A 26,527-nucleotide genomic window follows, 5' to 3' on the forward strand; every position below is an offset into this window, starting at 1 on the left:
GCACATGCCAGAGTCAACAGCGCACTTTCTCTATCTGGATCTAGAGTCAGATTAAACCCAGTAAAATCTGTCATTTTGATCTTCCTGCCACTACATGAACTAAGGAAAACTGATTCACTGTCCTGTGTCCCATGTAATCACCTGTCTTCTTGTACTCCTTTTCTCAGAAGGGTGCGCAGGGAATGAAAGGTGTGTCTCATTTAATGAAGCCTAAGAGGGGTATGTTGTAGTTAAGCATAATCTGCATTCCCTATATACAAGCATAAAACTTCTTTGCTATTCTCACCAGCAAGTCCCAGAGAAGTTAAAGGGCATTCTCGGTATTTACAGATGCAAAAGGCCCTGTACAGAGAGATTGAGAGGATAACAGGATTCCTAGCTGGGCATGTCCTTTCTTGTGTTCCTCCAAAATGGGCTGTTGCGCAGGCAGCTCACAGGATAGGGTCCTGACCATAGAGGAATACAGCTGAGGCTGCTTCTTGAACCAAGTCTGCGGCTCCCAGCTGAGCGTTCTAGCTTTGCAGTGATTTGTCAGGAGTCGCTTCTGTTTTCATTACGGTGCTCTTCGCGCCACTGAAACGCCTATTGATATGAGACATTTATCCACTAGGTGGTGCTACATCCTTTGTTCTCTGATGGATGCTTTTTTTCCCTAAACTGAAAAGTTATTTGATTGGGGTGGAAACTCAGCAAGGAGAGTATACCTTCTTCATTTCTCTCACCTTGTTACGGGAATGACAGTGTTTTGATTGAAAAATGTATAGAGAATGGGCTTGTTTTCATACTGGGAATGAGAGTTATGGTGCACGAGGATGTCCTGTGACAAACGGCGCATAGCTGAGCGCAATCAGACTGCCTCACTGAATTAGTTCCATGACTTGCTAGATCCACGGAAAACGGGAAGTTATTTAACCTATTAGGTATTTCACTTCTCGGTTTCTTTATTTCTTAAATAGTTGCTCCATGAGGTTGTTGCTGGAGTAAATGAAACCTATGTAAAATCCAAAGCTGGGGCACAATAAGCCCTCAATAAGTGTTAGTGCTGCCATTATTCAAATTTTTTGTTTTCCATTCACCTGATGCCCACTGACAGGGAACTTTCCGTTTTCATACGAAAACGGAAAGTTCAGCAGGATTTGTATTTCTGACTGGACTGCCTGGATTCTTTTTCTTCCCTTAGGTTTCTGCACTCTCTTAACCTTCTTAACCTTTGGCATGATCTCTCATTTTCCAGAAAACAGTGTTATTCGAACTTTAGTGTCAGCAAAGCACCCGGAGGGCTTGTTAAAACTCAGATTGCCGGAGGATCTGGAAGAGCTTCTGATTCAGCAGGTCTGGGGTAAGGCATTTCTGAATGTGCATTTCTAACAACCACCCAGGTGATGCTGACGCTGCTGGTGCCAGGCCTGCATCCATTGCCCTGGAAGGAATTGTTTCCAGCCTTGCTTTTACCGTCCACAGCAGGCCTTTTACAGCAGAGTAGCTTGTGACTACAAGACAGGACTGGATGGGCTTTTTTAAAGCTGCCACAGCCCAGGCTGGCTCCCTTTTTCGGCTTGTCCTGGTATCTAAAACGCACATTTGTTTCCTTAAAAAAAAAAAAAAATCAATCTCATTTATTTGCAATTCTTTGTCATTTCTTACCACCACCTGTACCTCCTACAATTTTGATCTGATTCACACTGGACAAACACAGGACTTCCCAGTTGATTGCTCTTGGGGGTCAACAGTTGGACAAAAAATAGCAGGTGATTCCTCCATATTGAAAAATGACCTTCAGCACCACACATGACACATGGTTAATGTTCACATGTATTTGCTGAATGAATAAGTGCTCTAGGGAAGGCAGGAAACTTTCCAATTGCCAACTGTGTGACCATAGAAAAGTTACTTTATAACCAAAACATGGCTTACAAATATTAGATGTTACTGTGATCTGCAGCCACTTATTGATTAGTATGACATATTCATTTAGGTTGAACCATATGCAATTGCCTCTTTGACTATTTTTGATTTACAAAAAATGGCATCTTTATATGGCCCAAACTAATAAAATTTCTTTTTTTAAAATTAGACACATGCTTGATGAAACTATTTTTCCAATATGTTTTAATTTTAAGAACTGCGTCCCTGCTTCTATTTCTCTCTCTGCACATACAAATGTTGGAATATTTAAAAAATAAGCCTGATGTTGGCACTGTAAAAACACAGTTTTATTCCTGTCTAAGATGATACTTCATCACTATTTCCTCACTGGAAGAGCGATTCTCCTTCATTTGAAAGCAACTGGCAGATGTTCCCTGCTGTGCTGGAGCTTGTTTCCTTGGAATGCGAGGATGCTGAAATTCCACTGTGCAGAATTCTTTTCTTCCTCTTCCACTCCATGCCTCAGACACTGCCTCTACTCCCCCTCCTCCTATTCAAAAGGGCATTAATCTTTGTTTTAATCTTCTGCAATACTATCCCCACCCTTTTCCTCTTTCTCTCTCTCTCTGTCTTTATAATTACAACTAACTTGAATTCAAGCAGTGAGGTTGGCCTTGCAAAGTGTATGATGTTCCGATTTCATTTCTGCAATTACCAACATGAAAGTGTTAAGCTCATCAGCTGCTGAGTCCTAGAACTTTTGGTGCTAGAAAGTGAATAAGATATTTTCTGGGGAAGGCAATGTCTTACTAATCAATAGTCATTCAATAAATACTTATTGAGCACTGACTGTACACTAGGAAGCTCCGGTCACTTGGAATATGTTTATTAACTCATTATTACAATTGACGGCAGGTTTTGTTATGGGGAAAGGTTAAAAAAAAAAGAGTATAGTATTTGCTAAAGGCTGTGGGAGGAGATCTCTAAGGAGATACTGAGCTCAGAAGAAGGACACAGAAAGGTATGAAGTAGAACAAATTTTGCCTATTTTATAATTTTGCTTCATTTGACTATGTAAAAGGATAAAAATTGCTGAAGGCTGAACTAGATATATAATAACTTGATGTTTTAAACCAAGATATTTATTATGCAAACCTCTGCACAAGGGTAGGTGTAAGTATTTCCATTGCTCAATTACTGGGTGACTTTGGGCAAGTTACTTAGCTTCTTGGTGTCTCAGGTACCTCAAGTTTCTCATCTGTAAAAATGGAGATAATGATAGCAGTTACTACTTCATAGGGTTGCTGTGAGCATAACACAAGTTAATATGTCTAAAGTGCTTAGAATGATGGCAAACTGTAAATATGAGGTATTTTTAGTTTCAAGGAATATCCCAGAAAGTGCTAAATTATAAAAACATTTGTAACATATTAACAATAGCTACATTCTCCTCTGGGAGCTGTTGTAGCTGTTACCTTTTAAAAGGCCTTCTATATTTTTGGGTAAATATTTAGTTTGAAATGTTTTTGAGATAATTATTTCTTTTAAAAATCATTCAATACTCTAATCCAGTGGGTTTATTATCAGTAAGTTCTTTTTTTCCCCCTTGATATTTAGACTAAAACTTCTGACTTCTAATTCCAGTCTATTTTTCCTCATTAACATCCTTTTACTATGCTGGTGACTTTTTTTCTTTCTTCATGTTTACCTCCTCCTGATATTTACAGAAGTACAAAAGAGAATTTGTGAACTCGGCCAAACTCTTCGGAAAGAACTCCCCAGGGATCCTTCACAGAGAGTTTCCTTGGTTATATAGTTTGTGGATGGAACAAGCAGTGAGCCACAGGTATCTCTGGGAATCTCCCATGAATAAAAGCAGAGAAAAAGCAAAAGCCTCCCATTTGTGAGTTATGAAGAATGGGGTTCTAGCTTTTCTTTTGAATTTCCTCAAGGGCTTTAAATTATGAGGTACACTCCTGAAAGTACCACAGAGCCTCCTTTCAGCATTTATATTGTTGTGTTCAGACCTGGGCTGGGGAGGTTTAATTACAGCCTTGGTTCACCAGGAATTTCATAGTAGGATTAGGGGGTTCTCAGTGATCCTGAGCTCATTTTAGATTATTGCATGCTGGAACTTTATTTCATACTTTGACATTTTGTGATTATTTTATTTAGTCATTGTGTTAGTGATATTTGAAAAAAAAATGTAGGTTTATTTGTACTTTCTTTGCATTTTATACCATGGTTCAGTAATAGAGTCTTTTAAACCCCGAAATGATATCTAGACCTCAGCATTTACCTTTATGAGACAAATGGTGAGTTTTCATAATTTTCCACATACCATACTATTTATTTGAATATTTATTTCAAGATATCATGCTTAAAGTTTAGTCAAGTTTTAGTACCTATTAAGGATTTATAATTGATTACTTTTTTAAATTAAAAAAATATCTTCGATGCTTTCAACAGAGGGAAAAAAGTAGTTCCGCTTCTATTATATTACAATATTGATTGTTTTTATAGTAAGAATTTGAAGAAATCCAGAATCAGAAATTATGCAATAGTTGTGAAACTGGATACAAAAGCAACATGTTGATTTATTCAAGCTAAAATCATAATAAGCAAAGGAATGGATTTCTTTGATAGTTCACGGTTTTTATTCCAGCTTTCCTAAAAGGCCTTATCCTTAATATCCATCTGAGGTAGTAGCTAAGATATGACATCAAAATACTTTGATGTCATATTGTAAGATCTCGTTTTCTACTCCCTGCTCTTTCATTTTCTTTCTGTTTTATACTTGAGACAAGTGTGGGCATATGAGTAGGTGAATTGAAGTTCGTGCAAAAAGGGCACAAAATAAAGTATCCTCTTGGTCCAGCCAATAGCTCTAAGGCAAGGGTCACCAGCCTCTCTGCCCTTGACCTGAAGACTTGTGATTCCCTAGACCTATAGAGAGGCCAGAAGGACACCAAGTGATGGGGCTGAGGGCCGGTGGTGATGGTGTGATAGCAGTGGGGTACTAAACAGGGTCTGAGGACAAAATGCCCACCAGAATCGCTGAGGAGGTGAGAGCCCGGTCAACTCCATATCCACAACATTTGCAAAGCAGGTGGGTGTGCCACCTTTCCATTGTCCTGTCCTCCACATACATGGCCTGGGCCAGGGCTTGAATTCACCGATGTCTCAGTGAGGTGCCAGGTCAACTGACAAATCCTAGCTGGTGGGATGTTTGGAGTTCTCATTAACCTGAATGCAAGGAAAGAGACATTTAGTCTTGCTTCGCATTTATGCAAGCAAGACTAAATGAACAATGGTTTCTTCATTTAACTGCCTTTTGTAAAATATCAAACAACCATACAATCAAGATTTTAACACTTCTAAAACAAAACTGCCACATCATTATTTCTGTACAAGGGACAACTGAAACCTAGAGAACTTCAGCATGTTGCTCAATGTGACAAATGGTAGAACATACAAGATCACACTTGGAAATCCCTCTTACCTTGGAATCTAATCTATTCTTTTGGTCTGCAGACATCCTTTTCAGTGTCTGGTGAGAATAAAAAAAAAAAAACATTTCATGAATTTACTATAAGATTAAAACAGACTTGATTGTCTAAAATATTTTTTCCTAGAAGACCTACAACATTAGAATGAATGTTAAAGATTTCTAAATTCTAATTGTGAAGCACTAATGTTGTGTGCCAAATTACTTTGGGTGCCAAATTAAACTAATTTACACTTACTAACTAACTAAACATTTTCCTAGCATGACATAATGCTCAGATTTCTACCATAATATTATACTTTACACTTTTTCTACTATTTTACAAAATTGTGAGAAGAGTGATATATTTTAAGTTTGGAACAATGAGTCTTCATGACCTCCTGGAGGAGTGTGATAAAAGGGCCCTAAAGATACTAATATTAACTGTCAGATGATATTATAAAATGTCCCTATGAATGGCATAACCTGCTGTGTTGAATGTCATTACTATGAGGAACATTCTGAAACATGATGTTACAGTAACAATTTTTCCTAAGAATTTGTCTATTATTACTAATCCTTCAACCCAGCTAGATGCTCTATGCAATGTTCTTTAAACCAAAGTGTCATAGAAAAATCAACCAAGTTACATATAATACAGAAGAAGTTCTGTATAAGCTGGTTTGGGATGATCACCCAAAGTCTTTAGTTAATCAATTGTCATCTAGATTCAGTATTTCACCCTATCATCTTATTTATTCACAAAATAAAGCATAGCCAGACTGTTTCTACTTTAATTTGAGCATCTGAGGTTCATCTACAAGCTTTAGGAGGTGACCCAGGTGAACTACTAGATTGTGACTTTCTTTCTGAACTGGTACCTGGCCATTCCCCTGGAAAGCTCAAGTCTTGGTTATGAGTCAGCAAAAGGTCAAAGGACCTTTTAGGATGATGATTTACCTGGCTGAGCATTAGTCACTCCATACTGGTCTTGGCACACAGGGTGCTTTATTAGCTGCGGGAAGTATAGCATATTTTCTGACAAACATCCTCTGGAAATCAGATTCCCAAGCCCCCTTTATCCTTGGGTGGTTTAAGCTGCGCACATTCCCTGCCTTGCTCTGTTAGAGCCTGGACCCCTGCCATTCCTATGATAAAGGCAGCAGAGAATGTCTCACCTATCTTGGTAATTTGAGCTTTTGTCCCATTTTCCAGGCAAGGTTTCAAACTTTTAATTACCCACTTAGTAAAACCCAGATGTCCCATTTCAAAGCCCTATTCCCATTAGGGAATTTTCATTTCCAAGCAATAGTTGGATGAAATCCTAGAGTTTTACTGCATCCCATTTCCAGTACTTAGCTCCACTTTTTTTTCCCTGAGTAAATAGGACCCTAAACTTTTAATTCTGAAAACCCATTTTAGATAGAATTTGGAGTACACCACAATCCACTACATTGAAACTTTCCATCTAAGCCCTAACTGGTTCTTTTCAAAGTATTTCTTAGCATGCATTTGGTTCATAAACCTTCTTGGGGTGCTAAGAGGATAAGCAACTTTCAATTTGAAAATACATTACAAAGTGTTCCATCTCTTAAAGTTTAAGGAATACCCTAGTCAAGGTCTTACAACATTTACCTGACAGTGATTTTGATAAACGGATTCATCACTGGGTTGGAAAAAGGCCAGAGCAAGATGGCTCTTGGACCAATTTACTGAGGCAAAGTGTATTGGCAGAAAAGTATGGGTCTTATGTGACCTTGTTTACATGGGGTGTTTCCACAGCTGTGCTAGCTGAGAGTCTCAACTTCAGTTGCTATTTCCGTTGACCAAACTGGCCAGTCTAATCACCTGTTGATGGCATGCTGCATCAAAGAGCCAATTTCTAATGTCAGGAGAAGATACAATGGGAATTTAAACTGGTTATATTGATGTGTAGGTAAAAATAACAATGAAAAGATTTAACTTTGATAATCCATTGAGATTTATTTATTAATTTTGCTGTGGAAATGCTGTTTATTTAACGTGGATCTCCTGTCTGTGGATTTCTACAGATGAATAAACTGGGTCCCAGAGAAGTTCTTCCCTCCTGTTCTTCCTCCCTCTCTTCCTCTTCCACAAAAATGCCCCCTTAGACAATCCTGAGCCTCCTATGAACCTAGATGTATACATGAACATAAACAGACGTATACACAGACTTTCTCTTTCTCAGTCTTACAAATAGACTTCTAGTGAAGATTATTTTAGAGCATAACATAACATAGGTAAAATGATGAACTGTTTTGCTTGAGTTGCCTAACATGGTATATAGTGTTTGTATCAACTGATTTGCACATTGAGGTAAAGAATATTGAAAAAAAAATAATAGAGTAGGAACTCCATTCGTTCAAAACCGATGTATCACATAAGGCACAACAATCTCATTTAATCCTTACCACAGCCATAGGAAAAGGTATCATTTTTATCCCATTTTGTTAAAGACGAAACTGAAGTTTAGAGTGGTGAGGTAACAGGTTTAGGGTCACCCAGCTGAAAGATGTGGACTCCAGATTCAAACACATGCTTTCCTGACTCCAAACGCCCAGCCCATCACCCTGTTCTAGACTCCTGGCCTTGCCCGGAGTTTCCTCAGAGCACAGTTCTGCTTAACTAAGTTTCCATGAGCACTAGCTCCTCTGGTCCCTAAACAGAAGAACCTGAGTGCATTCTCAGGGTCTCAGAGCTTCTTCTGCCAATGCTCCTTCCAGGCATGTGTCAAAAAAATACCATTTCCCTTCCTCCCTCCCTGTGAGGCATTCGGCCAGCCTCCAAGGCGTCTGAATTTGCTGCCGCCTCTCATATCTTTACCCGGGTGCTGACTGCTGTGGCATCTTTACTCTCCTGTGCCTGGCCTTTTTAGAAATAAATGTAGGTTTTGCTTGCTTGTGTCGTTGTTTCTGTTTGCTTGCTCCGTTTACCGAACGTTTCCCTTCTGATCTGAGAAAGGCAGTTGGACCACAGCAAGGCTCCCTGGGGCTGTGCCCAGATCCTGCCACACCCCCACCCCCCTCACTGGGTGCCGGTGTCTGCTCTGTGCCTCCTTCGCTCGGCTGGTTTATATTTTTAGCTTCTGTCTTTCTTCTTCCTTTCTATAATTTAAACAAATCTTATTAGGCCTCTAAAATTACATATAACTTCTACTCCCAAAGCTTAGGTCAAGCTTATATTTTAGTGTCATATGCGCACTTTGTATAGTTTAACTTGGCAAAAAATAGGATTTTTTTTCCTGTTCAATTAAAATTTTCAACATAAATTATTTCAGACTTTAGAAAGGCTTAGAGAATAACATAAACACTTGAATACTTATCACCCAGCTTTATAACATCTTGACATTTTGCATATATATTTTATTTCTGAATTCTCTATTTTATTCCACTGATCTATGTGTCTGTTTTTATGCCAGTAGCACACTGTTTTGATCACATAGCTTTGCAACATAATTTGAAATCTACAGGCCTGTAGATTTATATTTTATTTGCGAATTCTCTATTTTATTCCATTGATCTATGTGTCTGTTTCTATGCCAGTAGCACACTGTTTTGATCACATAGCTTTGCAGCATAATTTGAAATCTACAGGCCTGTAGATGCGTGCCAAACCTGAATCTTCAGGACAAGCAAGCAGGCCTCTTTGACAGAGAGACTGGTTGTCTCATTTGACTCACTTGGCTGAGTGTCCTGGTGGTGGTAGCTTGCCCGGAACTCTCTCTCCATAGTTACTGGCCAGTGCGACCCAGGAGCAAGCCCTTTGGCCATCCCAGGCGGGCGATCAGGGGTGGCTCCTGGGTTGCAGCCGCAAAGGTGTGTGTAAAAGTTCTTTCACAGAGCTACTAGCACTCTGGAATGCAACAGAGGCAGTTCTTGCAGGAGGATACGGCCCACGCATGCTCTGAGGCCTCTGGAAAGCATTACAATCAGACCCCAGATGTGTTGAATCAGAAGCCTGCCCCTTGGGCTGCAGCCACGATCAGAGGCTAATGGGCCTCTTTCCCAGAAAGACTGAGCTCCTGGGCGTGTTGCTTCTGGCTATGCCCTGGAGGTGCTGACCATTTGAGAACTCTTCTTCTGCAGGTTACAGTCCCGTGAGGCCCACAAGAGACAGCAGCGCTGGCCACCATGGTGAGGCCACAGAGGAGAGGTGTCGCTGGTGGCAGCTATCAGCAAAAACCGAGCAGCGACACGTGTCAAAGCTCCATCCAGGAGACACTGGGGTTCTGGAGCGCGGCAGAAAAGCTGTACTTAAGTGGGGGAAAATGGTACTGCCGGGACAAACAAGGTAGTGAGAGAGTGTGTGAAGATGGCGCCCATCAGTCTCGATCCCGGAGTGCCTCCAGCAGGCTCCGAATTCGTGTCACACCAGACGCCCGCCTCTCAGGCCAGCGCTCCGTGGACCAGCAGACGGCCTCGCTCACACCAAGTCTCCGCGCCCCTCTGTTGGTGCCCCACGCGGGGCCTAGGCCGGTGAGTCCTTGCGTGCACACCGGTGCTCAGGTTGCGCTCCAGCCTGTGGGTCTTGCATTGGTTTTTTCAAAGCTAGGTATCTTGGGGGCTCATCCCTCAGGTGCAGGTCTTTAAAGTTGGAAGCCCAATGGGACATCCAAATCGTTTGCTCTTCAAGGAGCAGGTCGGGTTTGGGCCTTCTCCAGACTGGGGGCCAAGCATGGCGGTGGGTGCATGGGGTTTGTGGAGAGATTGTGAGATTGTGTCACAGCCTCTGCTACCCGCTTCCTCGTGGAGATCCTCGTTCGCCCAATTAGAAGAAGTCTAGGTCTTACAGCTGCTGGTTTTTAATTTTTTTTCCCAGAGGAAATTGTCCCATGTGTATCTGTAGATTGCGTTAGATGTGGTGTGTTGATATGAGGAGGTGAGCCCAGGATCCTCTTCTGTCACCATCTTCCACATTGAGATTTAAATTAAAGCACAAATCATTAAAACTGCTACCTCAATGTGGCCTTTACATGACCTAGAGCTGAGGGACTATGCTTGATAAGGGCAATTTCAGGCTAGCATGCAGACTGTGACCTTTCTGGGTAAGAAGTGATATTTTATTTACATTTTACACGCTTTAAGGTGCTTGCATAGGCATACAGGATCACAGGACCTTGTTTCCCACAACTGGAAAAGGCACAAATATGAAGACCTTGCAATGACCACAAGGCTCTAAAGTTCATAGTCATCATTCAGATTGCATTGTGTAGGAGGGGGGTTCCGCAAAGCACAGATGTGCAGGGGCTGGCGTGGCAGTGCGCAGGTTAACGGAGCTCCAGAAGGTTTGCCCCTCTTCCAAACCCCCACCTTCCATTCCTGATTTCTTCGCCTGCTTCTCCAATCACTCGTTCTCAGCCACTTGAGCCTTCTTGCCGGGATCTGAACACATCTGGCATGTTCTTGCCTCAGGGACTTCGTACTTGTTTCCCTCTCCCTTCTGTTTAACACGGTTCTTTTCTTTATTTTTCATCATTTGTCACTATTTCACATATTGTACATGTAGTTTATCTTGTATATTGTATGATCTTCCCCCCACCTCCGTGTCTGTCAGTGCAGTGATTTTAGTCTGCTTTATTTTTTCCCTAATGCTATAACCCTAGCACCTAGACCTTCTGTGTACGTTGCATTTTAAAAAGCCAGAAAATTTGTTGGTTTTGCTTATTTCAATGGTGAGTCAGTCATGTAACATGTTCCATGCATGCTAGGTAGGGTTCTGATTCGGAATGGGAAGGTCAGTCTTTGTAGATAGAACCTAAGTGACCTTTACAGAAACCTGCAAGTCCTCTCTTATTTATCAAAGGACAAGTGTTTTGATGTGGAGGTTTGAAACAAAGGTAATCTCAGTTGGTGCGGCAGCTTAAGAGTCAACAGCTTAATGTCATGGTTTTTATGAAAAATAAGATTTAATATTAGAGACACAATATCAGTTTCTCATTTATGTCCCAGATCTAGCTGTCTTGATTCCTTTGATCCCAAGCTTTGTCTGCCTTCCTGCTACTGCACATGAATTTATACCAGCTCACTTTACGGAATATGTTTGCTCTCTCCTAGAATATTGCTTTTGTTTTCACATGAAAACAAAATGAGTCTTGTTATTCAGTCCATTTGATAATTTAGCATCATTTGGCCAGATTTTAAAAGAATTCATGATTTGTAAAACAAATGTAGTTACTCAGAAAACATGTTTTTTTTTTCATGGCATTTTATTTGCATTGGGATTTCTGTTAAGTATATTTCAAATAATTGATAACATGTGTGATATCTTGTACATAACATTGTATGAATCTTCAGTGTGCCTTAATTGTGAATATTCAAATATTCATTTTAGGGGAGTGACTTTTTAAATTCATAAATAATCAGGGACATATATATGCTATAAAATTGATAAATGCATACATATATAAAAGTGCAAATACTGTTTACACTGTCATTTTTGTAAGATATATTAGCTTCTCAAGCTGATATCTGGCACTGTCTCTTTTATCCTGCTATGGAAATTGAACACTACTTGTGTGATTAGATGTTGTGGTGATGGTTGCTATTAAGGAGTGTGTATGATTCTCACTAGCAGATCCTCCAAACACTGACGGAGGGATGGGCTGGCCATCTTCAGGTAGTATGCGCTCTGGTCTTAATGCATATGAGTTTGTAGTATTTCTTTAATTATCCAATTGGCTTTAGATTGCCGAGTGGTTTTGATTAAATAACAAAAATAAGTGAATTTGTGTACAGAAGACAGAAAGAATTATAACTCAGATGGTTGCTTTTAGGTTAGTACAAGTTAAAATAGAAATACATAATCTTATTATTTTGATGAAACATTAATTCCTTCCGTATTGAGGAGGATGAAGTACCTAATTCAAATTCCAACATTTCCTTCCCCCTTTTTAATCTTCCTACAGACTAGTAAAAATGTACAGAACCATGAATGAAATATTTTAACTTCCAGACATTGGATATTCATCAAAACCAGCTTCGATGCTACTAAGTACTGAGAGAGGCAAGAAATGAATGGTCTTAAAGTCCACTCATTCTCCTGATTTTTCAGGAGTGGAGCACACCAAGCCCTCCCCTGCACTGATGTTGAAGAGCCTAAAATATGTCTCCCCATTTCTTTTGTTTTAAAAATATTTTTACTTAAAAATATTTTTTTCTTTACTTATTTAATAAGCACAAATATGGTGTTTATTATGTGACCAGAGTATTATAAGTGCTTTAGGAATATTTACTCTTCACCTTTATGTGTCTTTTTGCCGCTTATCTCTCTGTTTCAATTATATTTATATATTACCAACTTGTGAACAAAAATCTTTCAGTATCAAGTAAATTGAAATAGTGCACCAATTTCTTGTAGGACATATGCACACTTCAATGATGAAAATATACCTCTATGTAAGGATGGTGGGATATTCTGTGGGATCTCTGGATGTTAAAGAAACCCACTGATCCATACACATACTTCATATTTGGTAAGATGAGGCCTTTTCTTTTCCCAGCTGAATCCCTCCATGTAGTTTCACCTGCAAGTTGGAAAGGCTTAATAGTCAAATAAGGTTGGAGAAACAACCGCCTCTTGTAAGTTTCCCTCCTAAAAAGTCATAGTGCATGCATGCATATTAAAAGATTCTACAGTTAAAAAAAACTTGTTTGTAGTATGGCATTTCCTAAAAAAAACACTGAATTACCATATGAACTCTTGATTACATTCCAGGGTACATACTCCCAGAAATTAAAAGTAAGGACTCAAGCAGGTATTTGTATACCAATTTTCATGACAACATTATTTACAATAGCCAATAGGTATAAGCAAGCTCATGTCCATTGATAGAAGAATGGTTAAACAAAATGTGGTAAAATAATACTCAGCCTTAAAAAGGGAGGAAATCCTGACACATGCTATAACATGGATGAAACTTGAAGATATTATACTTAATTAGGTCACCCAGTACCAAAAGAATAAATATTGTACAGTGCCACTTCTATGAAGTACCTAGAGTAGTCAAATTCATAGAGACAAAAATTAAAGTAGTGGCTAGGGGGAAGGGTAATGAGAAGTTACTGTCTAATGAGTACAGAGTTTGAGTTTGGGAAGATGGAAGAGTTCTGGAGATGGTTAATAAGTTGATGATTGATAATATGCATGTACTTAATGGCAATGAACTGTCCACTTAAAATGATTAAAATGGTACATTTTATGATACATATTTTACCACAATAAAAGAAAGAAATGTTTTCATCTAGCATTTACTGGTTTATTTGATTATAGAACACTTTTTTTCAAGGAAACAAAGTTTTTGAAGGAAAAATTGGAACACGGTTCAGAAAAATCTGGTCTATACACTGAGACTTGAATTCAACAAATGGTGAGCTGTAATAATATTACTTCCATATCTAAAACATTTCTATTCCTCCTTTGTTCACATGATAGTTAAAACCCCTTTGCTTATACTCAAGCTTCCCTGATATCTGACCACACCGGTCTAATTATGTTCTCAAATTGAAGAGTGGCCTCACATTAAGACAAATGTGGTAGCTAAAAATGTATACAAGTGGATAATGGTGAAATAAAGATGAAATAGGTAAAGACAGTACAGAAGTTTTAATCTGGGCACAGGAAGGGGGGGGGCACTGCCATTATATCAAAGGGACCACAGAGGGCCGCAGTTTGGGAGAGCAGGGGATAAAGAAATTGGCTTCAGTCATGTTGATAAGACATCTGTTTAGTCATGGTAGATCTACAGGAGAGGAGGTTGTTATGACCAGTGTTACAGAACACAAGGAACTTTGGGATCATCAGGAAAACTGAAGGGATTTATCTTGGAAAAGATGGAGAGGGTGTCTTTCACATTCAGAGGAGAGTTATCGAAGTTCCTCTTCCTAAGGTGAAGTTACAACTAATGTTATGAAAAATCTGGAAGTAGCAAAGAAAATACCAGTCAGAGTGTCTAGACTGCTTCCTCTGATTCTGAAGCATGTTCTGTATGCTGTTTCTGGAGGACTCCCCGCCCCCACCCCCCCCCCCCCGCTTTTTTTTTTTTTTTTTAGAAATTCAGTTTAAAGAATACATTTTAAGGGCTTTAATTATATCTGTTATTAAAGGGACCATCAAAGAAATTAGGCCAATGGTTTAAAAAGCATTCTTCTGGCTTTGTTCCCTCATAATGAAAGCTATACCAAACAATTAGGCTTCAGATGTTAGGAGTAGGGAACATAGGAGTTTACAGTAAGACAAGAGGACAAGAGGCAGCTCTAGACTCTGGAATAGAATATCTAAAATACCCTCGCCTTGCACTAGGTGAATTAAAATTGTCTAGTTTTCATTCACAATTTTGAGATATATTCCTTGTTACATGAAAACATTATCAAGTTTTAAGCAAAGCAAAAAAGTTATATTCACGCTGAGCTTATTGCCATGAGTGCTGTGGCAGACAAAAGTAGAGGATTTTAAATAGTGTAAATGAGGTAGATGAGAGCCTGGCGTCCCTTAGGTTCAATGCTTAGCCCAACGCTGAGTACACAGTAGGTGCTCAGAAATATTTGTTGAATGAATGGATCAATGACCGAATTGATTTCTGAAGGTTAAGAACTGTTATCATCAAAGAGCTGAGCTGCAATGAAATGTGTATCCTGAGTGCACTTTAATATTTTCACTGACATCTAAGAGTTAGGGGAGGGATCACAGAGTGTAAAGTGTTAGCACTCAGGAGAGAAAGAGATGGTTTATTGTACTTCCAAGAAAGGTCAGTCCTGGGGAGTATTAATTGTGAGTGAGACCAAAGCACATTTGGGCTGAATGTCAGGGGAAGTTTTTGAAGAGTAAAGAGTGTTAAGCTACATAACAGAGCCAGAGGGAGAAACTCAAGGGAACTGATGGAAGTCTCAATGTCTGGAGAATTTACAAGGAGACTGGACCAAGTCCCAGAGAAGTGGCAGGGAAATCCTGCACCTCAAAGGTGTGTGTAACAGCAGAACTGTCAGGGTTTTATCTTGTTTCTCTGTTGTGTGCGGCTGCACCAGAGTTGTCCAAAACACAAAGAAAAATGTGTATATGTGTGGATTGGTAGAGGGAGTTTTTGCAACTTTGACAATATTACAGTGATATAATAATACTAAAAGGAGTTTGTGTATTTGGAAAATGATTCTATGATCAGGTAAGATTCTGAGAGAGCAAGCAAGAAGCAAATGATTCATTCTGCAGTGCTTTGAAATAATGGATTTATCAAGTATGCATATGGTTAAATATAAATGTCTATAGCAAAAAAAAAAAAAAAAGAGTCCAACGCTAATTAGAAGGAGTGAACTAGTAAATTCCTTTTAGGCCTCTGATTCTTGGAAAATTAAATTTGAGGACAGTGATGCCACGTAGCTTAACCATACTCAAAATCTCTACTGTCCCCGCAAGCTAAAAATCTTCTAAAATCAGCCTACATAATGAAGCCTTTGTTATAGCTCAATTTTGCCTTTATTATATAGAGTGAGTGCTTTGTGCTGCATATTTTGTACGTTAATTTTAAAAGTTGAGCTATTCTTATCCAGGAAGTGAAATGACAGGTCACTCTACAGAACCCAATAAGGATTTTTGTTATAAAATGAAAATAGCTTCAACTAAAGAATGTTTAACTCAACCCCAATACAAATCTGCTGCCTTCAGTGCCCTAGTGCTACTCTCTAAATTCACTTGTCATTTTAAGAAGGACTGCTTCCAAAGGTGCTATCTCTCTTCCTAAGTTCATATTTTAAAATTTTAATAAATAATAGAATAATAACATGGGTGAAAATAAATTTGGATCTCATTAGTTCTGCAGGCAGAGAAATAGATATATAGATAGATATAGATGCATGTATAGATACATATAGGTGAGAAGGAGGGAAAGAAGGAGGGAAGAGAGAAACAACTGGTATTCTCTAATGTGTGTAATTTAAGAATATTGTCCTTTTGAACAGAATAGAACCTTTCTCCTTATGATTTATGATTTAATAGTTGGTTTTTTCATTGGCTAATGGAGATATCATATCACATGGAGAATCTTTTTAAAAGACTAACTTTGCAGTGAAATACTCGATGTAAATAAGATTAAGCTTCTTATTTTCAAGTGCAGTATATGAAAAAAAAGGTTCTCAGTAATTATAGGCTATGTTTTAGATGGTCTGACATGAAATATTGGATACATGAAATGCCCAGAATTAATGTTATGGAATTTGCAGGTGGGTCAGCAGGGAGGAGCTGGAGAGAGGGCCTCAGAAGCTGTTACAGTGGTGGGGGAGAGTCGGATGGCCAGCCCTCCCACGGTTCCGACTGCCCACTGGGCGTCTCCCATGGATGCCTCAATGGCAACTCAAAACAGTCGTACCCCCCTCCTAAATGTGCTGCTTCTCTTCTAGTCCCTGTTGTAGTTAATGGTAACCCTACCTCCCAGGTGCCCACCTGAAAGCCTCGAAGCTGAAGCAGATGTACTCCAGCAGGCCTGTGTCCTGACCCCGGGGAGGGACCTGCCATGCCTCTCTGAGATGCCAGAGAGAGGACACTGACTTCCAGTGCAGCCCCAGGGCACAGTCACTGCAGTTTAGTAGGTGTTGATTTGAATACAAATGCTTTGAACAGAAACGCAAATGGTATTTACAAGGTATCTATAGGATGAAAATAGCCTTTTTTTCTCCTGAACAAGTTTATCTTCTGCTGGGCAATTAAGTATTTTAATTATGAAAAGGCAACAGGAAATGATACTGATTTTTACTAATTTCCACTCTCCTTTTCCTTTTGGGCTTTATCACCCTTGGTTAGCAATACAATTTTATGAGTTGAGGAATGGCAGCGTAGGTGACAGTTCCTTATTTTTTGATTGGCTTTGACCTTGTGTACCAAGCAAGCTTCCTCAGGATACAAGTGACAGTAGATTCTCTGTTGAGATTCCCCGCAGGCCTGTCTATGGCTGAGCCCTGGTGCCTGCAATTTAATCATGTTCATTCTTAATTTCATCAACAGTTCCAGCAATGATTCTGGAGGTCATCAGGCTAGGTATTATCAGCTCTTTCCAAGAAGGCTGCAGCCTGCCCACTTCAAAGAATGAGGTGGCCTGGTTTTCTTTCTGAGTCATGGCTCCATAGTTTAGATAATTTTGTTTAAGTGCTCAGAGATTGCCAAGCTTCCTTTTGACATTATATTGTATATAACAAGGTGGGTACACATAAGAATAAAGAAATCTAAGAAAGTTGGTTCCATTAGGAACATACATTGGAATTGTCCTACTCCCATAATACTCTCATAATATATGAGGTTTGTCCCGAAGGTATCCAGCCATGCACTATGAGAAACAAAGGCATTTACTGAAGAAGATACAAGATGCAAGAAACAGTGTACATAGGACAAGGACACCCCAGCCCCATTTAAAGTAGGCACCAAAGTGGGACCTCACACAGTTCTCTTAATCACCATCAGCTGCCCTGTCATATTTTCCTGAATCTCATTGATGGCCTGAAATCTCATCCCTTTCAAAGGTGATTTTAATTTTGGGAAAAGCCAGAAAGTCACAGGGCACCAAATCTGGGCTGTAGTGGGGCTAGGTGATTCTATGTTGTGAAAAAAAAACTCTGCGGGAGATGTGATGCATGAACAGGCGTGGTGTTGTGATGGAACTGCCAGTCACCAGTTGCCCATAGCTATGGCCTTCTGAATCATCCAAATAGTTTCCACAAAGGAATGTTCAAGTTTAGTGCAAAATTTGATGCAGATTTGTTGCTTTACTCACTCAGTCATTTTGAATATGAGGGCCACACAGTATACATGCTCACTCAACTGTATCTGCTGCACCCACTGACTATTACAGTGAAGTTGTCACTGTTCATACATACACATTCCAGTCCACTCTTCTTGGCTGCCAGGTTACATCAATGTCATGCGAAGTGTTCTCACTGTATTAACCATGGCTGGATTTTTTTCCGGGCAGACCTCATGCTATTATTATTATTATACTATTCATAACACTTCATATAGGTTTTCCTGTAGCATAACTGCAAAAAAGAAATAGGTCTCATGAAAGAATTCTCTTTTTCAAATTCTCCACAGAATAAATCAAGAACAGGCTAAAGCAGATCTCCTATATCCAGTGAAATGAGTAATCTTTTGTGAACAGGAAAGGAAACATGCCTTTAGCTTACCTCAAATATTTGGGCCTTAAAAAAGCAAAGCCTGTAAAGATGGCTCTCAGAAGCCTCATTGTACCCAAGTTTGTGAGATGACAATGGCACCCTTCAAAAGGACAACCTATTTCTTTGCCGGAGAACCAACAAGCATGCCCCAAGGGACCCACCAGGCTCCACCCCTACCCCCTGCCAAGTTAGTTTCACTGCTGACTACAAGAGCAATGCGAAGAAGGAATGGAAATGCAACAGAACTATGAAATGTTGGGCTGTATTAGATATTTGGGAAGTTGATGTGTAACTTGATGCTGATCCAAAACACGGGGATTTGCCACATCTATGAAACAAGTTTCAGGACCATCATTCCCCAGTTCTTTCCCCTGTGGAGACTTGCTCTTCCTCTGTGAAAAGCACTTGTGCCATTCAGGGAATAGCCACTTGTCTTTCTTAAAGCCAATGGGAACCATCAGAGGAAAAGCAAACTGAGATCAACCAGTTCAGAGACATTTAGCAGTCACCAAAGGCTCCCTTCCTGCTTTCACGCTCCTGGGGAGCTCTGGCTGTCAATACTGTTGGTCCCCCATGTTACAGAGCTTGCAAAAAGAAGGCCTGGTTTGGAGGATGATGCCGACGGCCCCGCGTGTTGGCTGTTACTCTAGGCCTGTCTTCACTCGAAGGCCTCCCCTCCACTCCACTGCCCCTCTGCAGCGAATGCTGGAATTTCTCTCTCCAGGTTTTCTAGCTGTAATTATAGTTTCTCATTTACAATGGAATGTTGCAAATGAGAAAGTACTTGGAGCTACTTCATATACTTGGCAGCTGACTAAGGTGATCATATGTCCTGTTTTTCTTTCTTTCTGTCTTTTTTTTAAAACCAGGGACAGGTCTTTGTTTTTGCTGAAGTTTGCCGTTTTCTCCTTGTTATGGATGTGCAGCCTCCTTTGTGCTGACGGCCAAGGGAAGTCTGGACTGCTGCCCTGTTTGTCTCCAGAGACTGATGCAGTCTTCAAAGTAAAGTCTGTGGGGTTTTTTTCAAAACAGAGTTTACCAGAAACAAGACATCTTCATGCTTATGAGGACCTTGTTGTCTACTGAAACACTTTTCAAAGACAGGCAGCCGGGACTTGGCCTCTCTGAGGTGTGCAAATGTACTTGAAACCACTTGACAAAAAATGGTTTCAGCACGTGCAACAATGACGTTAAGCCTCAATTTTATTATTTTAGTTTTTCGTTTGGCACCAACAGAAAATGTTTAAACATATTTTCGGTTGGTTGTTCTTTGGGCAGATCCTGAACAGGACTTCTGTCACTTCTCAGTAAAAGGATAGTGATGTAACAATTTGTTCAACCCGTGTTTCCCCAAATCTGTGTATTTTGCTGCTGCCATGGGAAAGGCTATCAAATTCTGCATGGTAGGCTTTGGGTAAATGAGTCTAAACAGCCTCTTCTCTTATATGCCTGCGAAGAAGGTGTGCTGTTGTCCTCTCCTGAAGCCTGCACGTAAGATAGCTGTCTTATTTACCTAAGACGATCTGCCTAAGTACTGAGATAGAAACACACATCTCATCTATTCCGCTCCTCCAGTCTATTCGAATCCATTATCCATTTATTTAGTATTTGGCTAAGATTTAAATGAGTCATTTAATAACCCCTGTTCACAGCAAGTTAAGTTGCAACCAGCTGGCAGCCACAACTCGCAGCCATGTTCAGCCCTGGCGCTCTGGCCTTCTTGAAGGGCATTCAGTAGCTTTGCTTCAACGCTCATGGCAGGAGCTTCAGCAAATCTGTGCATTCGGTAGTGAAATGACCATGAGAATGATAAGGGTTTTGGGAAATGCATGTCAGTTTCTATTCTTATGGCTGTGAGGGCTATGGATAAAGCTGTTTGAAGTCGATTATCTTCAGAGAGCGAGAGGCTCCACGAGGCCTTCCAGGGCACCACACAAAGCTCAACCGCCTGAACCCGCAGAAAGGTCAGTTTGTAAGAAAGGTCAGCGGCACTCAGGAATGGAGACTAGATGACAAGAGGAATGTTTCCACCTCAACTCTGCACTCTTTGTATTTTTTAAGAATGACTTTTATTTAAAGATATCACCTCTACTTTCTTTAAAATGGAATTTACCCCTTTCTAGTTTAACAATTATTTATTATGCTTATTGTTTATGGCCTGTCTACCACTTCACCCCCTGCCTGGAATTTCCAGTCCCTTCTCCACCCTCATTAGTCTACTTGGCACAAGGAGGCACTAAAAAAAAATGACTACATGAATATAGGTAGTGCATGTTCATTTTTAAAAACTTAAAAATATAGAAATATATAAAAATAATATGAAGGAATATACAAGATAATAAAAGTCAATGATTTATTCTAACACACTAAACAACATCTTTAACATTGTGGGAGGATACATATACTCGCCCATTGTGACATGAATCTATACATAAATGTATATACATCAAAATCAGTATTTATCAAAGACCCTCCCTCATTTATTTCTGAAAATTCACAGAAGGGCACACGCCTGTTTCAGTGTTTCAGTCTGGTCTGTAATCAGTCTGTCTGCATCAGTGGTTCTTAGCTGGGTTGGTTCTGCTCACCCCCTGTCTTCACCCATGTGGCGATCTTTGGCAATGTCTGGAGACACTTTTGGTTGTCGCTGTTGGGGTGGACTGTAGGAGTGCTCCTGGCAGCTAATGTGCGAAGTCCAGGGACGTGGTTAAATTTCTGACAATGCACAAAACAGTCCCTGCAGCCCACTCCTCCTACCAACAAAGAGTTTTCCAACCCAAATATCTGTAGGTGCTGAGGTCAGAAACCCTGGTCGACACTCTTCCTTTCCTGCTGTATCCTTCTGGTCATGCTCCCAAGTCTGTGAAGCCTCAACATGAAGTCTCCTTCCTCTGCTTCTCCACCAATTATGGCTAGACCGATGCCCTTGCTGAGGATGCCATTCGCACGTATTTTCCACTGGTCACTAACCACAGCTGGTGAAGCTTCCCCGAGATGTGTCCTCTATCACTGGCTCTCCTCAACGCTGGAAGAGCAGCCCTCGCTGAGGGTGCTGTCTCCACCCCTCTCAGCACTGCCAGGTGGCTGGTGCCCAGCAGGCGCCCGGCGGACAAGGAGAAGTGCCCCCTCACCACCTCTTGTTCTGCACAAGACACCAGGATGCACAGGCAGCTGTGCTTGTGCCAGAGACAGAAAGATTAACTTTTAACCATCCTTTATTGCTCAGATGTCCGTGAAGTTGGACATGAAAAATAGTTTTTGTTCTCATTTCTCTACAAAGAGTTCAAGTTAAGTTCAAAGGGCCAGCTGAGAAATCATTATCTTCTTCAGCGTTTTTCTTATCCTAGCCCTGCTCAAACCTGAAACTCCTGCCTGCTCCTCAGCTCCATTTCCAACCATGGGCGTCAGGAGAAGCTGGGTAAGGACAGAAGGAGAGGGAGAGCTGTCTGCAAAGCAGCATTTGGCTTTGGCCTTTCAAAAATGCCCTTCCGTGTTGTTTTATTTTGCTACCATTTCCCATTAAAATATTCCAACACTTTTTCAGATATATGGAAAGCTATTGTTTTTTTTTCACTCAAATTCTCTTTTATATTTTCAGTAGCCTTATTCAATTTAATTTACTTAAGTCCCTCCTGTTCTTTATTACATACATTCCTCGGAATTTTGTCCTTTGGGTTGCTATTGTGAATGATTTTTTTTAAATGACATATTTGAACTTTTTGCTGACTGTAATATATATGTATATGGCTCTATATAAGTGTAAATAGTTATAGATCTTCTTTCCAACGACTTTTAAACTTATTTCATTAATAGAAATACCTTTTAAGTTAATTCTCTTGTACTTTCTAGATACTCATATCATCTGAAAATAACGGCAGTTTGTTTTCTCATTTCCAGGATTGTGCTATAGCCTGTAAGTCACCTTGTGCAAAAACAGGATAAAAAGTATCTTATCTAGGTAGACAGCTTTGGCTGGTTTGGTGCATGGATACAACCGCTATGAAAGGTAGAACGACGTGCTTTTTCCAAAGGGCAGATGCAGTCCGAACCCAGAGGATGCAGTGATTTGGTGGAACAGTGGCTATATTTCAGCCCCTGCTCACCTCTGGCTGGGTGCTCCAGAGAGGGGACAGCTGTGCTCACCCTGTCGGCGCAGGGTCTCACCCAGGCCCCTTCCTTTGAATTTTACACCTCCCTCACCTCCTATATTGTGTTTTATTACTTTGGTCAGATTGTAGAACAAGGTTATATAGTAATGGTAATATCAGTAATTAGCTAGTTGTTTCTTTAATGTTACTGAGAGTGCATTTGTATTTCTCTATTAAATATGCTGACTTAAGGTAGATATTTGATGATTTAAAATAGATATAGGTTAGTATTCATCTGCATAAATAAATTGTTTTTCTATTTTCTCATAGTGACCCCTTAGAATATGGAAAATAGATCCAATCAATGGCAGACGGCCAAGAAACATATTAACTAGAAATAAACTTCAGAAATGTGCATGATATAGACATGTGAGAAAGATCACAAAACTTTAGTTCAGAGCATTAAAAAAGCTTTAATTAGTGGTAAGACATACTAATTCCTAGTTGAAAGTACTCAAAGTTGCAAAGATAATCACTTCCTCATAAATTAATATATAAATTCAATGTGTTACAAATAAAAACCCCAGGAGGACTTTTATGTAAACTGACAAGTTGATTCTGAAGTTCATCTGGCAGCATAAGTGCTCAAGAATAATTTAAAGTTGAGATACTTCAAAAGGGGGTACTTGCCCTATGAAGAGTCGATTTGTATAAACTATAATAATTTTAATATTGTAACTCTGTTGCAGGAAAGACAAATAGAGGGTAGGGCTAAAGTAAGTTTACAGTAGTGAGTATGCAAAACAGAGTTTATTCTTGTACTATCATTTATTAATGATTGTATTATTTTCCACAAATAACTGTAAACCTACTTTTGCCCCACCATGTATATCAGTGCTACTGAAAAGAAAGTCTAGAAATATATGTGTGTGGGTGTTTATAAAGTTCATATACACATATCCATAACAATGTTAGCTTTTTAAATCAATGGGAAAATATAGACTACCAAATAAATAAGTAATGTTAAAATAATTATTTATCAATCTAACATAAAGTAGACACTCCTATGTCATATTACATAAACACAAAATAATGAATGGATTTAAGGCCTAAACATAACAAATAATTGGAATAAAACATGAGAGCTTAACATATACATATATTTTAGGATATGCTAAGATTTTTCTCAAGAAAGATATGAAATCTAGAAGCAATGTAGGAAAAAACAGAGCTTTATAAAAAATAGTTAAAACTGGTACTAGGGAAATGACCTACAAATTAAGATAAATGGCAAATTACAGATAGGGATTAGAAAGTAGAGCATACATAGTAGGCAAAATGTTAACATCCTATATATGTGCAGCTCTCCCACAAAGCATGATGGTGATAAGAGCTTCTTAGGAATAATTGCAGTCATTGTAACAGACAGGGAACTGCAGCACAGAGAGGTTATGCAACTTGTTCAGACTCCTACAGCATAAAAGTAGTGGTGACTAGACTTGAATCCAGCAGCCTCTCCACAGCTGTTCTCTGAAATGCCAGGACTTCCTGCTTCCAAGACTGAAGCTAATCAATACTGCGAATTTGGGGGAAAAGGAATTTCTCACTTACTGCACCTAGGAGTTTAAATTGACAAACTTTTTGAAAGGAGATTTGCTAATAGTTAGAAACATTTATCACCTAAAGTATGTTTACCCTTTAAATCACCAATTCTCCTGTTGTCAGTGCACAAAGACATTTCTACACTGTGGCATTATATATAATACATTTGGCATGTTACAATAATATTCATTCTCTGCAACTGTGAGTATATAAGTTTCATTCACAAAATGAAACATATTATAGACCTATGTATGTATATCTACCAGCCCACTTATTTATTTCATGGAAGAGTTCTGCAAGGATAGACACCTATCTGCTGCTACTGTTCATCTCTTGGGAAGAGATAAGTGGATCGAGATGCAGGTGTGGTTAGGGGTGGGGACTTTCACTTCTTAATATAGATTTTTGCGTCCTTAAATTTTAAAGTGACGCTTTGATATTTAAAAATAAATGTAAAAGAAGCCTATTTCAGTCAAGTTTTTAAAAGAGTTTCTTTTAAAATTGAAGAATAAATTTCACTTATTATCTATTGTATTTTCCTTATTACTGAGATGACATGTTTTTTTCTTATTTGGTTGATTGATTTGAAATGTAATATTAATAGATTTTCCTAATATTATATGGGCCTCATATTTATAAGATAAAGTCTTGTTTTTTCAGAGCCTGATGTTCTACTAATATATGCTAGAACTTTATGGCTAGTAATTGTTTAGAATTTTAAGATTTATTTTCATATACAAAATGGTTCTATAATTATCTTTTTGTGTGATAGTTTTGTTAGGTTGTTACAGAATTATGCTGGCTTTATAAAATGAACTTGATAGCTTTCCATTTTTTTTTTCCAACACTCTGCCAAAATTTGTGTGATGTTGAAATTTGATGTTATTTAAAACTTTGAGGGAGCTCACCAGTAAAATTAATTTTTATAATTACTCTTTGTTAAATAAAACATTTTTCTTTTTTAATTCTAGCTTCTGGTTCTGCACATAAGGATCTTGGAAGTCACTTCTCTGTTCTAACAACAAATAATAAGCTGAACAGATGAAAAAAAATCAACTCTTTTTACATCCATAAGAGAGGGCAGAGCACAGGGCAAACTGCACTGCTGCCCCCAAGACTGGAGAGACCGACAGGGGAATACAGGGAGTCCTGGCTTCCCTGAGGAGAGACTCTTGAGCAGAAACCTTCGCAGGAACCAGGAAGGAGGTAGGAAAACCCAGCTTATAGTTGATGCATGGCTGAACACTCATGGCAGAAATCTCTGAGAGTTAAAAACTCCAGTCATAGGGTGCTCCCATAATATTGTGAGAGTTACCTCTAGGAGCTTGACAAGATACCCACAGTAAATATTGGAGAAAAATGCCCTTGAGCTTCCAATGCGGGGGTGGAGGAAAGAACCATTTTGAAATATGCCAGGGAATTCTGTTTTTCTTAAGAAGGCCTGCCTTCCTTGTAAACTGGTTAACCAGGCCTAACCCGCTGTGGGCTGCCACAGCCTAGCTGATCTAGGGAAGGGGGGTACCCACCTCCCGCCTACCATAGCCATCCCGCCCCACCCAAGGGGAGGGACAAAACAAGAACACTTGTTCACAGTCCAGGGACATAGGCGCACTAAAAGAGTGAGCACAAGTAGCACAAATCTATTTGTTAATTAGATTTTCTAGAAATTTGCCCGTTTCTTTTTTTATCTTCCTAAGAACTTGCTCTTGTTTTTCTAAAGATTCAAATTAGAATATTTGCTTTGATTTACATTTTTTGAATATTTACTTTTTGACATTGCTCATTAGTTTATTTTCCTCAAATGTCTTTTTTAGGAAATATGCCTGGGTTTTATTTTTCTTCCTTAGATTTGATATACAGACTTGATGTTAATAATCTCATTTTGTTTATGCAAAACTGGTCATCCACAAACTTAATATTATGCCATTAGCTACTGCCCCCATTTCTTGCAGAGTGGCAATTCTAATGAATATGTAAATGTGGTGATTACTTTTAGAACAAAATACATACATGTTTACAAAGAAATAGCTCACTTCCTTGTTGTTCATACAGAACCATGGGGGCATTAAATGGAACTGATATGGAGTTGTATATAAAATAAAGTACAGTTTACTTAGAGGAAAAAAAAAAGCATCCCAGTACCTTAATAGAAATGTACCTTAATAGAAATGAAGGAAGGAATTCTCATCCCCAATTAACACCTAGAGAGTAAGGAGGCAGAAGATATGCATTTACACAGGATAAGAAGGATAGCACTTTCTGAGCTAGAAAATTGCACACCTTCCCATTTCTGAGGCAGCCCTCCTCTCATCTTG

The sequence above is a fragment of the Pteronotus mesoamericanus genome, unplaced genomic scaffold (assembly GCF_021234165.1).
Source record: "Pteronotus mesoamericanus isolate MK-2021 breed Mesoamerican mustached bat unplaced genomic scaffold, CSHL_Meso_final contig_20, whole genome shotgun sequence".
In the NCBI taxonomy this organism is placed as follows: domain Eukaryota; kingdom Metazoa; phylum Chordata; class Mammalia; order Chiroptera; family Mormoopidae; genus Pteronotus; species Pteronotus mesoamericanus.